At 36.3% G+C, this 14,283-nt stretch overlaps 1 pseudogene; it reads left to right on the top strand.

The window, feature by feature from the left end:
• The first annotated feature begins 9,923 nt into the window (after nucleotides 1-9,923).
• Nucleotides 9,924-12,661, top strand: LOC109107326 (annotated as a pseudogene).
• Nucleotides 12,662-14,283: the final 1,622 nt, after the last annotated feature.

Below are 14,283 nucleotides of genomic sequence, written 5' to 3'. Positions count from 1 at the left end.
ACCCCCTTTTTTGAAGGTAGCGGAGCCTGGTTCACAGCTCCGAGATGGTCATCTTCCCCCAGTGGGAACATGACTCATCCACGAAAGCTACCTCAGCATGTTTGCCCAGACATGTGAGGCAGTGATCGCGATCCTTCGTCTTTACAAAGACCAGAAACACACGGGTGAAATGGCATCCTTATAAGGACGATCCTTCGTCTTTACAAAGACGCCCCCATGAAACTCTTTTAGAGAAAGTTGCTCTTTAGGAAATGCTCTTTTAGTGTTGAGGCGCACAGGGGAATTGGCCGCTTGCAACACGACAGGGGGTAGTGCAGCCTGAAGTGTGCAATCCACTCGACGCTGGAACGACCACTGCTGAAGCGCCGTCTCGCCAACACACGAAGCTTCCGAGAGCATGCTGAACTCATAGTTCACACAGCAGACACAGTTGAGCAGAATGATACTAATGCTCGGCTCTGAAGCGAAAAGCTGGTATTCATTGCACCTGCTGCCTTATTATACTCACGCTGTGATCAGCAGCAGCTGGATGCAATAATTGCATGCCAATGTGCATTGGCTCGTTTAGTTTACACTCAAAGTAGATTGGTCTATCGAAGCGATATCCCATTTTCGTCGGTCACCGACGTGGCGTCAAGAGTGACCGACTGAAAGGGAACTGGCTCACAGGTTTGCGTTCCCAAAAATCAGGCATCCAAACACAAGAAGACAGCAGTTGTTATTGCTTTTTGTCTGTGTGCTCTGAGGAGCAGGTGATTTATTATGTAGGAAAAAAGAGTCAGAGGCAACATTTTATATTTATTAATAGTTTGCATTATTTTCCCAGAAAGTAAAGTTTTTTTTTTTTCTTTCTCTTGCTGTCATTCTTCCTAGGTGGGGCTTGATATCCCAGATGGAAACACCAACCAGCAGGAATATTACTCCTACATCTGTTATCCTATCAAAATTCATTTGGTGGATCCAAGTTAATGCTAAATCATAAAATAACATTATTTGACAATCATTGTTTTGCATCTTGCAGATTTAAATAAACCCTAACAAACAGATGGAAGACATGGTTATTGAGTGTGAACTTTATGACCTGCAGTATGGGCAGTTGTGAAGACAGATTACATTTACTTGGGAACTATACTGGTTTTTAAATTTCTATTCGAATTACTATTTTTGTTGCCAAATTAGAGAATCATCTGAATTACAGATTAGTTGTAACATTGACCCCATGTGTTATACTCTGGAAATGTATCATACTAAAAATAGAATTAAATGGTTTTTTTTTTTCAACATGTATGTTGTCATTCAACATGTGTATTTAATATATATTTATCATGTTGCATTGTCAGTCCCACTTTATATTAGGTGGCCTTAACTACTATGTACTTACATTGAAATTAATCACTTGATACAATGCACTTTGTGTAATGCATGTTTTTACATTTGTACTATATATATTTAAATATCTGCATGTAATTACATCTGTAATTAATTTTTGTAATTTAATTTATAATTATACTGTTGACCCAGCCCTTACACCTTTACCCACCCTTAACCCATACCACCAAACCTGTCCCTAACCTTACCCATATCCCATCTCAATAGCAGCAGAAGTGTTACAAAATTAACACAATAAGCACAATGTACTTTCAATGTTTATTTATTTTTTTATTTAAGTACATAGTAGTTAAGGCCACCTAATATAAAGTACAATAATCAGAATAATCATAGCTATAAAATTTGTCACCAAATATACATGTTGGCATAGTTCTTAAAGCATAACGAAAATATATCAAAGCATTTAACATAAATAGCTAATTTTCTTGGAGTGCATTCCAATAACACTTCAATGGAAAAAAAGCAAACCAGTGAAAAAGTCAGGACACACAAACAAACAGACCAACATATTTTCAAGAAGTAGGGTTTTCTAGAAAATGTTTATGTATTACATTGATGTTGATTCCATCAATTTACAACAACAAGATATATACTACTAGTTATTGGTGTACCAGTGGTTCTATTTATAGTGGAAGACCACCAGATATGTCAAGTGTCTTATTCAAGGTTATTATGATCCATCCAATTGACAGGTACCCCTGAGCCCTCCAACCAGTGTTGCTACTCTCCCAATGCCAACCTGACAGCCAGTAATTACTGATATTGTTTTTCTGTTCCACTGGTGAAAGCTGGTGAGGAAAAAAAAGCATAGACGACAAGAGCTCTGGGGCAAAATGACCCCCCCCCCACCTCTGATGCATCAACCTTCACCACAAATTAACCCAAAGGGGGTAAGGATTAGAAAGAATGGGGACGAAAACAAAGCAGCTCTTAAGTTCTTGAAATGCCTGTGGCGACCAGCTGAAGCATTTCTTGGTGAAAGTTAAACTTGTCAGAGGGAAGGTGATCTGACTAAAGTTCTGAATGAATCGCTTGTAAAAACTGGACTCAACAAGGGCAGAGACTTGAAGGACTATATAATTTTGCAACAGCCTGGCCTGGGGAAGAGTTCAAAGTCCAGGTAGATTGCCATTTTTAGGGGACACGTCCTTGCCATGATTTCTATAGTGCCTAAAATATCCAGGTTTTGGCTGTTTGCACTGCACAGAACAATTGTTGTATGGCATGTACCTTGAGAGCTACAGATAGCAGATGGTTCCTTTTGAATCACTCTCACGGTACTTTGATGTCATTCACCGATGAGTCTGAGCAGCACTGCTTTAAGTCAAACACAACTAATGCAGCGTTTCCACCGAAATTACCCGGAACAGTTGTACCAGGAACTTTTTTCCCCAGGAACATTTTTTCCCCCAGACCTGTTGCTTTCTGCATTTCCACCGCGGTCTAAAGTACCGTGAAGATTAGGTAAATAGTCTGGTGACGTATGTCTGCGCACGTTTCTCAATACAAAGTACGCAAATGTCGGACTTGCATCCTCGGTAGTTTGGACTTTGCACATTCGACTCGGGAGTGTGATCTCCCGCAGATGGGACAACGCAAGTCCGGTAATTCCACAAACAGCAGCGTACTTGATAACATCAGTCAGCTCGCCGTGGCTACTGCAATTTTTCTCACTGTATATTTACAATAAGATGAAATAGGATATCAAATACCACTGCCTCCTTTCGTTTTCATTTAAACATAATAATAGCCGCAGAAATGTAGCCTACTTAGTTCAGGGAAATGTGTTTATATACAGCCTACATTACAATGAAACGAAATATTATATCAATTGCCTCTTTTTATTTTCATTTTAACATATAGATAAATTGAATACAGACCAAAGATAACCTGTTAGATTTACCCAAAATGAATTATATTTAATGTTTAACCACTATTAGAGATATCAGAGCCAGCGGCAAATGTCAGAAGGACGAGCCGAGTTGAGACTGCTCTAGGCGGATACATGAGCACTGAGCTCCCGCTGATCGCGTGGAGCTGATCGTCTCCGAAATCGGCGAAATACATTTTTAAATGTGTCTTTTGTCTTTATAAATAAACCGCAGATTTGAGTTTTAAACAACTACATTCTTGCCTGAAATGCTTTAAAAACTACATTTCATGACACAACAGTTATATTTTGAAAATTATCAGAATAAATGGTGGTTGAAATCACAATGCTGCGTGAACTCAATTAATCAGCATGCTCTGTGCCCAAGTCCCTCCCTCGAAAGTTCCGGACCTTTGAAAAAGTACTACCTCGCGAGCAGGGATTTTCTGCAGGGCATTTTTTTTTACCAGGAACTTTATTTAGATCCTGGTTCCTGTGGTGGAAACGCACCGAGTACCAGCCCAAAGTCCCTAGTTTCTGGGTAAAATTCCAGCAGTGGAAACGCAGCTTAATACGCGCTCGTATTTACATTGCTTTGACCGTTCTCTGTAGATCCCACCTTCTCTCACACCACGATTTGTCGATGCATGTTATTGGTCAAACTTTTCAATTCTGACCTTCAGCAAGTTTGAAAACAGGAAAAAAAAGCCAAAACCTGGCCATTTTAGGCAATATAGAAATCCTGTCCAGGACGTGTCCCGTAAAAATGTCCAGGGGATTTCTCATCAGAAGTAATGCTCACCATTAACCCTCTCTTTTCAATGGTGCCCTCTTCCTTAGCAACTACTGGACCTCTGTAGCAAGGGCAGGAGCCTGGCAAGTGTCCTGAAGTACAACGATCTAAACAAAACAGTCCACTTAAAATACCCAAGCAGGGGCGCCCCCAAGGGGCCACGGCCACCCCTGTATAAACTCTGGCCACCCCTGTATAAACTCTTAATTTTAGATCTATATAATTTATATATCATTTAATATAGTTACTATCACACGAAGAGTGACGTTTTTCTCCAGAAGTCTGCATAATTGCAAATGTGACATTGATTTCATACAACAGTTCAATAAACAAGAATCTAATATCAAGAGTTATTCACTTTTTGCGCTCTATTTCTAAAAACAAAAATCATTCCAAACACAGCCACTGTTTTGCGTCTCTGAGCAACATGATAGTGTTTCGTTTCTGAATGAATCAACCGTTTAAATGATTCGGTTCAATCGCAATGACTCACTTATTAACAGTGACTCGCTGCCACCTGCTGTTTTAATTTCACATTTAAGGTACCATTTCATTTTTTAAACAATTTCAAACATCAGTTTTCAATGTTTTATGTTTAAAATATCAAAACATTATTTATTCATTTGTAACTCCAGGTTAAAGTATTCCATGTCCCTCAGAGCTCCATTAAACAGTGTGTAAAAACATCTAAATGGCACTTCAGATGCAGTTTCTGTTTTCTCTGAATTGCAAAGATCAATTTTGTTGATACTGATTGCATTTGCTTGGTAACAGCCCAAATGCAAGTGTCTGACTTAAAAAGATGGTGCACACTTTTAGAAAAAAATGGCTTAAAGGTAAAAAAAAAAAAAAAAAAAAAAAACTCAGCTGTCAGCACACTTAGAAATAAGATATCAGCACAATAACACACACAGCAAAATATTGTCTAATTTTCGTTATCTATAAAATCCCAGAAATCACAGAGATATAATTTTTTGTCAATATTGCAAACCCTTTATTTATTTATTTATTTATTTTTTGATGTGCCACCCAAAGATTTACTGTGGCCTCATCTGGCCACCCCTATTAAAATTTTCTGGGGGTGCCACTGTACTGAAGACGATGGAGACGAAACTGTCCACTTCAAAGGGCCCTTTGGAATGAAGGATTTCGAAGGGTGACTCAGCCGGCGCAGTTTCTCCAGAGCGGCTGCAGGAGCTTTTTAGACAACACAGCTATTTCACAATTGGCCAGATTCACCACATGACAATGATCACATGTCTTTAAATAATAATAAAAAATAACAATAATAAAGAACCATAACAACGAAAAACCAAATTGAAAATAAAATAAACAACCTAAAGAAATAATTATAAAGTGTAATAATAATGCATTTGCATAGCAACTGTTACTTGTATTGTGTTTTACAGATGCCATTAACATTCTTTCACGTGCATACATTCTGTCAAAACAGATAATCCTCAGTCCGAGGATGTGAACAGCACCGAGTTGAATGTTAGGTGTTGTCATCTAGAAATTACGGTAATTACTACATGGCATGAACGCGGCATTCTCAATTTCAACAATGCTCACAAATCTGTGTTTTTATAGAACAGTAAAAGCTTTTCTACTGTAGTCAGTAAAAGCTTTTTTACTGTAGTCGCATTGTCATATTGAGTCACGTTTAGCATAAAACACTGATAAAAGCATATATCCCCCACTTTATTGGAATTTAAATAGTATACGTTTATTATTCTTTATTTTTGAACAGATGGCGCTGTATTAAGCAGTATATAAAAAAGGTGTTTCTGTTGCTCGTGAAAAACGTTTCTGAAATGTCTGTGCATTTAACAAATATTGCATTAAATTCACTTCATCCGTGATAGAGTATGCAACCAACGGGCTGGCATCACTATGGGGAGCAGAAAGTGTCTGACTTGATGTGTCCATTTTCAACACCTCCCCTAACTGCTCTCTGCTAATCTCATCAACCACCATCTGTAGCCATGGTTCAAGTCAAACACACCTTTTATTTCGTTTTAACACCCAAATAAAACTATGAGCATGCGTGTCAGGTCCTCGTCACACTGAGCAGTGGAAGCTCTTGAAGTAATAGCAACCAAATAACCTAATAACCCAGCTGCTGTGAAGTTTATTAATCAAAGAACAGAATAAAAAAGAAAAGAAATCAATAACTTTTGTAGCTTTAAGGATTCATCTATATTAAATTTAGAATTTAGTGTTTATTAACTTTATTCCATTTCTGTATGGCACAGGTGAATATAACATTTATTGTAATGGGTTTACGTGAAGATTGTATAAAGTTCACTTAAATTATAAGTTGTTATTTTTAAAGTCTAACAAATGTTAAAATTGATAGTTCTCAGTTCAAATATATTCCACTGAACAAACATTAAAAATGTACCGTCTTTATGATGTTTCTACATTAATTTGAAGATTGAAATCTAAATAAAAACAATATAATTAGTTCATTTTTTTAATCGATTGATGGCACTGATAAAAAAATATTAAAATCATAAAAAATTAAAATTATCAATATTTTAATTGATTGACAGCACTACTTTATATGTACTTTTTTGACTATCAAGGTGACATAGCTGTTTAATACATAGCATAAACTTGCTTTTTATGAATCACCAAGGACTATGGTTTAAGCTAAAATATTCTTTACTGTTCTGCGTAAGAAGAAAAGTTACATACATGTAAATTAACAGCAATTTTTTTCAGTTTTGGGTGAAATATTCCTTTAATAGGATCCACTGTCACCATGGCAACCACACCTCACACTGGTAAACCAGTTTTCGTTCTTGTGTGAATAGATCAGTGTGAGATTTTGTTTATCGTACATGAGTGTAAAACCTTTCTACTATGTTTAACCACTGAAAATCTGCCATAATGAAATAGAACTATATGTAACAATAGTTACTGTATATAACCTTGAAAACAATATCTAATGATTTTTTGTGTGCGTATTTTTATACTTTATTTGTTTTTCTGCATGTGACATTTAGAAATATGCCCATGTCAGAGTACTAGTAAAATCTAGAACCCATTCCTTCTGCCATCACTTTGTAAAGCTTCACCAAAGGCATCCACTTGCAGCATATACAATAGCAGCCTGAAAGAATAAAACAAGAAGATGTCTTGACTGACTATTTGATGCAGTGTAATGAAATGCCTTATCATTTGTTTTGTAGGTCAGACAATTTGCATATCAGAAGTTGGCATCATAACATGATTAAATAAACGCCTACACAAGCATATACACACACTGATATGAACACGCATTGCTCATTACGATGCAACTGTATAATGTGGACTCAATTCTAGCTTTTTTCCAAGTATTGTTATAAATAAGCCTAAATGTTATTAATTGACTTAGGATGGTAAACTTAATTCAGTTGCAGGAATAAAAAATAATAATAAAAAAAATAAAAATAAACTAACCAGGCAAGAGCTCAAAAGCAAGAGTCTAGTACAACAGGGAGAAAATATAAAAATAAAATAAAATAAAGAATTCAATTAAAATCTCAAAATTTGGATAATAGGCAGGAAAACAAGACAAAGTCACTGCAGACAAGTTTCTTATTAACTGTCAGAACAAAAATTCAATCTGGCACAGGAAAAAAAAAAAAAAAATGAGGGGAATACAAAGGGTGATGAACAAACTAAAACAGGTGTGAGCCCTAATGAGATAACAAGGTAAAAAGAGGGACAGGGTAACAATACCCACATAGCAAATGTCTTCTGGCCCAGATCCGGGCCACACAATCACTTTTCCCTCGGTCCAAGTGCCGCAAAGAATGACGGCCTTGAAGTGGCCCAGAACTGGATTACAGACAAGGGCCACCCATGGGCCCAAAACCGGGCCGAATCTCAGCCAGTTAATCACCCTGAACTGTCCCTGAACTGGGCCAAAACAGGTTTTATTATTGGTGCCAATTCTCAGCCTTAAAGGAGCATTGCGTAGGTTCTGAAATTTCTAACCGTTACTGACACCAGTGGCCGTTAGAGGAACTGCAGCCTACTGTGATGTCATGAGCAAAGATTCAATCTGGTTCTTACCAAACAAGCTGGAACAGGTCATTGCAACACATGTCCCAGCTCGGGTGAGACACTAATGTGCATCAGCCCTGTGATCCACCAGCTTGAGGCCACATTTGGGACAAACCCTTTTACTGTCATAGTAGTAAAACAACACAAACACCATGCATCAGCCCTGTGATCCAGACAGAGGACACAACATAAACACTAAGCTGATCAAACTGGTGCCCTAACAATTTACCCTGGTATTGTCATAAAACTGGAACTCTTTGTATTTAACAACAGTCACTGGGCTTCATTAACAAAAGATAACCAAAAAGAATTTCTGCAGAAATAACTTTCAGTATATCTATTATTCATTCTTTCATGCATGCATGAATGTATGAATGTATTTATTTATTACTTACTATTTACATTTGCACTTTGGTTTCATAATGTTAAAGCTTTGTAACTTTAAAAGGAGGACTGTCAAATCAGAGTAAGTTGTAAACATGCAGGGTATGAGGAATTATTGTATTTGTATTATATTGTATTTGTTCATCACACCCACACTTAAGGGAATGAAAAGTTGTACAGAATATTTTTAAAAACCAAGTAAACAACAACAAAAACAACACAAAGTTTTACTAAGAGATACGAACAGTCAGAAAGACTGTAAAGTTTGGCCCTATCGGTCGAATATACATGAATTAGAATGAGGTCAGATTATACTGTGTGATAGCTTGGAGTGTTTAAAAAGATGGTACAGACAATTTTAAAGTGAAACTCAAATGTATATTTTCAATATTCACATTAGACTTAAAACATTACAATAAAAACAGGAAACCTCAGGCAGTTAAAAACATAGAGTCCATAACGCCATACCCTAAAACAGTTTGAATAACTCCCAGAATGTTGATAGTCTCAAATGCAAGTGTCCAACCAAAGCCACTAGAAGGCAAGCCTGCAACCATTAGCTAAACAAGTGTAACGGGTAATGCAAACGAAAAAGAGACCAGAGGCAGTTTTTATTGAATGTATGTCAATGGAGGAGAGGCTTCACTACGCGGAATAAACAGCTTTTTAGAGGAAACAGCTCATCATTTAATGAATCGACAGCCTATCTGCTAATCTTAAACATGTTTTACACTAAACAATACTTTTGGATTGAACTACTTTTAGACTTTACCACGAAAAAAAAATGCCGTTTTATAAGAGAAGTCACTGACTTTTTGTGACAGGGATTCAACTTACGGCATTTCCCATTCATTCCTATGATATCCGTAAATGGTCAAGGCTGAAATGTGATTGGTTATTAAGGCACACGTGATCCAAGCTGACCATTACGCATTCTCCAAAAGTAAGTTATACAAACCCCCTCATCTCCCTCTGGTCCAACAGTGTATATACAATCCAATATTGTCCATTTCCACTTTCCTGTCATGTGATCAGTGATCACTCACATGACAGGCAGGCCCAGGCTTATTTAAAGGCATACACACATTGAAATAGGAAAGAAGAATAAAATTGCATGACATCATGCAAATCATAAAACCATCATAATACATATTGATTGGATTAAAACAAGTGTCCTGTGTGACAGTGTCACAAGACAATGCATCAATTCTCTCTGTTCCTCTGTATACTTCTCAGTTTTTGTTTGTTGATGTCAGCTGATCCATGTCTAGTCTACTTGTTTTTAAAAGAACAGTCTCTTCAACTTTGATTTATATATATATATATATATATTTAAGAGATCAAAGCTTTTCCTGTAGGTAGTAAAAAGCCAAATTTGCGTTCTCATCGGTGTGGCAGGACAAAAAGGGGATCAAAGAAGAAGTCTCATCAGATAGCAGAACAACAGAGACGTATCAACACTGTATTTGTGACAGCACCTACAGCATGATCTCACATGTGGGCTGGTCTATAGGAGCATAGAAGAACACAGTCATAGGAACTCCACACTGAAACAGGTGCATCACATGTGAACTGTGGAAATATTCCTCTCTAATCAGTTAGAGAAAGAGTCAGGACTTTAAATAAGAGGCCACTTTGAGGTACAGTATTTTAAATACATATATTAATTTGATCAAAGTGCATTCGTTTGCAATAGACTGTGGGGGAAAATGTGTTTTTATTTGTCATAGTTTTGACATAGCCGCCTGAATGTTAGAATTATGTCAAGTGACATTTATTTCTATAGCACTGTACACATTACAGATTATTACAGGAATAAACAGGAAAATAACTTTGTAATAATGTTGTAAAATTAATCAGTTATGGAATGAATTAATTTGCACTATAAGCAGTCCTACAGAAGACAAAATTGTCATTATTCAGCTGAGTTAAGTTCAAGTTTTGTTCTCATCCGTTTGTGTCAGTGCATTTAAATCTATAAAATTTACTGATTTTTATTTTTATTTTTATGCTTTAATATTGTTGGACATAAATTGTGCCTGAGCATGGCTTTCTTAAAAGAAAACAAACTTTTTATTTTCCATTTATTATTATTTTAATTAACGAGTTGGACTGATCATTATCTAAACTTTTTTTTTCCTTAAAATAAATAAATGCAGTCAGACTTTTAAATGTGCAGAAATACACCTGCAGTACTGTGTAGGGTAGTTTTGCAGTGAGTACAGTAAACTGCTGAAACAAGGACACAAACGCCTCTCATTTTTCATAAAGATGACTGTGAAAAGAGTATACTAATAGTGCAAACTAACTGTAATGTTTTCTGACAATTTGCACATTGATGCACGTCAATTTCCACTAAATTAAAATGTATTATACTTTACATTAAATTAAATTAGCTGAACTTTATAGAGTGATTTGTTCTAAACTAAGTAGGACTTCAGTACATGTTAAAAGTTTTCTTTAAAATATGGTTAAAATGGTTACTAAATTGAATTTCCATTGACATTATATGAAATTGAATTGTATTTTATTAGCCAACAACATCAAAATAAGTGTACTTAAAAGCATGACAAAAAATGATTAAAACATAGTGAATTAAAATGTTCTGTAAAGTAGAACTTTGAATTTGACATTGTTACAAAGTGCACTTTTTGAAAGACACACAGTCATGAAAGTAATAGTGGCCTTTTATTTAATTCATATTACATCATTTGCAAGTACAGTTTTTATTTCAAGTACACTTGTTTTCACAGGAGATGAGCTTTTGTTTGATATGCAAATGTAATGTTTCTTCTCTTAAAAAACATTGGAAGTATTGTGTAGTTGTTTTCCTTTTAGATTTTCAGATTTTTAATTCTTTCCATCTCTCTTTTCTTTCAAGGTCAGTCATACAATTATGTATGAGTTGGATGATTACACAAATGATACTTATGAGTATGTTGAAGATGATGCGCCACCTTGTAACCTGGCACAGTTCAAAGAACAGCAAGTGAACATCCCAGCATTCATCTACTCTATAATTTGCACACTTGGCCTGCTGGGCAACATTTTGGTCCTCCTAACGTACTCCTTTTACAAGAAAGCAAAAACCATGACTGATATCTACCTGGTTAATGTGGCGCTGGCGGATCTGCTCTTCGTCATCGCCCTTCCACTGATCATCTACAACGAACAGCACGACTGGAGCATGGGCAATTGGGCTTGTAAGCTTCTGAGAGCAGCCTACAGCATCAACGTGTACAGCAGCACGCTCCTGCTGGCCTGCATCAGCGGCGACCGCTACATTGCCATCGTGCAAGCCAGACGATCGGTTCGAATTCGATCGCAAGCTCAGGTGTACAGCCGTCTCATTTTCATCACGACTGGAAAAACTGTAAAGTTCAGTTTAATGAATGGCAAGTTACAATACCATTATTAAAACAAGGAATGCATCCTGAACTTTGATGAGCACAACCTTGCCAGACTCATGAAGATCCTGATTCCGAGCATGCAGATGGTCCTCGGGTTCTTGGTGCCGTTGATGGTCATGATATTCTGCTACTCATGCACAATGGTGACTCTACTCAAAGCTCAAAACTTCCAGAAGCACAAGGCGATCCGCGTGGTCCTAGCCGTGGTCTTTGTGTTTGTCCTTTGCCATCTGCCTTACAACGTTGCGCTTCTCGTCCACACCAGTAAACGGTTCAGTGAGAGAGCCTGCGAGGAAGTACAGGCGACTCTGATGACTTTGTCCATCAGCAAGAGTGTGGCCTACCTTCACTGTTGCTTAAATCCCATTCTGTATGCCTTCGTCGGGGTTAAATTCAGGAGCCACTTTTTTCAGATCTTCCAAGACTTGCGGTGCCTGGGGAAACGGTACATTTCGAGACGCTCCTCTCAGCAGACCTCTGAGCTGTACATATCAGCAAACAAAACCATTGCTGGACAGAACCATGAGAACCCATCATCGTTTACAATGTGACAGTTTGTTCTCAAGGAAGCAGTGAGCTGCGGATTGTTTGTTTGGTGCTTGGTTTGTGTTTAAGTTTCATGGATTGCCAAAATTAAGCTAAAACTTTTGGTAAACATTTTGGCTTCAGAAAAAAAGGTTCCATTAATGCATTAGCTGACATTGACTAACAACAAGCAATACATTTATTACAGCATTTATGAATTACATGTCATGTCATAAAAATATAAATCATCATATATATATATATATATATATATATATATATATATATATATATATATATATATATATATATATATATATATATATATATATATATTCATTGTAAGTTCATGTTAACTAATGTTAATAAATTGAATTTTATTTTAGTGTTACCTTGTTTTGAAAGTACTGATGTGGAAAATATGTTTGATGTTTGTTTTCTAAATGTTGTCCTATTCAAATGCTTTTTCACAATAACTTTATTGTGGGCCGACTACTACAACCCATACCTGATTTGCAAGGCAAATACATATCGGGAAATGCATATCAGTCTTGTCAACAACATGGTATTAAACTACGAGTTTTAAGGTAAAACATGCATTTATCTTGTAAAAGGCTCAGTATAATGCATTATAGAAATATTAAAAACATATTAAAATTACATTAAAAGCAAAGAAAATAAAATTTGATGAAAGAGCACTGCATTGCAGCAGACAACAGGTATGTCAGTGTGTGTTTAAAATTGTAAAAATGCAGAAAGTTTTCTGTAAGGGGTAGGTTTAGGTGTAGGGTGACAGAATATACGGTCTGTACAGTATAAAAACCATTACACCTATGGAATGTCCCCATTTAGACAGCTAAGTAAACGTGTGTGTGTGAACTGTTAACTATAACAAACTGTTTCAAGGTTCAATAAACTTTTGATTTTTTTTTAACTAATTTTCAAAAATCGATTTTTCTAACTATTACCTCATATGCCAGGCTTTACAGGGTCAACATAAAACCTTTAAATATTAAGAAATCTCTAAATATGATTGCCTGAGTTGTTGAGTGAACAAGAACACTCCACTGTGTTACTGTGACAGTGCTACATGAGATCTGCCTGACAGGTTTATGAGGTGATAAAACAGTGCTGTATTATGTAGCACTGTAGTGCTATATGACTTCTGGAGTTTTAGACAGGGACTTTTGGCCTTGTGGTTAGAAAGCGTGCCCTCTATCTAAGTATATCTTTGAGAACTGTAGACAATGACATGCTTCTTCTACCACTGAATATAAATGTACATACACAAGTTACTGAAAGTAGTGGGATCATTATCTAAATCTAACGAAATGGGTCACAGAGCAAAACAATTCCAGATAATGGTTTAACAGAAAAGCAGAAATTAAACACTTTATAAATTAAACGTCATGACTTGACCTGGAGTAACATCATATCCACAAAAGCAGGAAACATTACAGGAGGAAAACCCTACTGGTGAAAGAGGCTTTTCAACCATTTCAGAAAACATATGTTGTTTTATCTATTTAAATGATGCTTATCTTAGTTCCTCATACTACATCTGTGAACACCACATTGAGTTTGCATTAATTCATATTACATTATTTGCAAGTACAGTTTTTATTTCTTACATTACAAATTCACCAACCAGTTTAATGAATGGCAAGTTTCTAGGTCAAAATAGTGGCCTTTTATTTAATTCATATTACATTATTTGCAAGTACAGTTTTTATTTCAAGTACACTTGTTTTCACAGGAGATGAGCTTTTGTTTGATATGCAAATGTAAGTTTCTTCTCTTAAAAAACACACAATTATGTCTGAGTTGGATGATGTACAGAAATGGTTGATGATTAC

The sequence above is a fragment of the Cyprinus carpio genome, chromosome B17 (genome assembly GCF_018340385.1).
Source record: "Cyprinus carpio isolate SPL01 chromosome B17, ASM1834038v1, whole genome shotgun sequence".
NCBI lineage: Eukaryota > Metazoa > Chordata > Actinopteri > Cypriniformes > Cyprinidae > Cyprinus > Cyprinus carpio.
The sequence above is the reverse complement of the archived record's forward strand: the minus strand, read 5'-3'. Positions and strand labels throughout refer to the sequence as shown.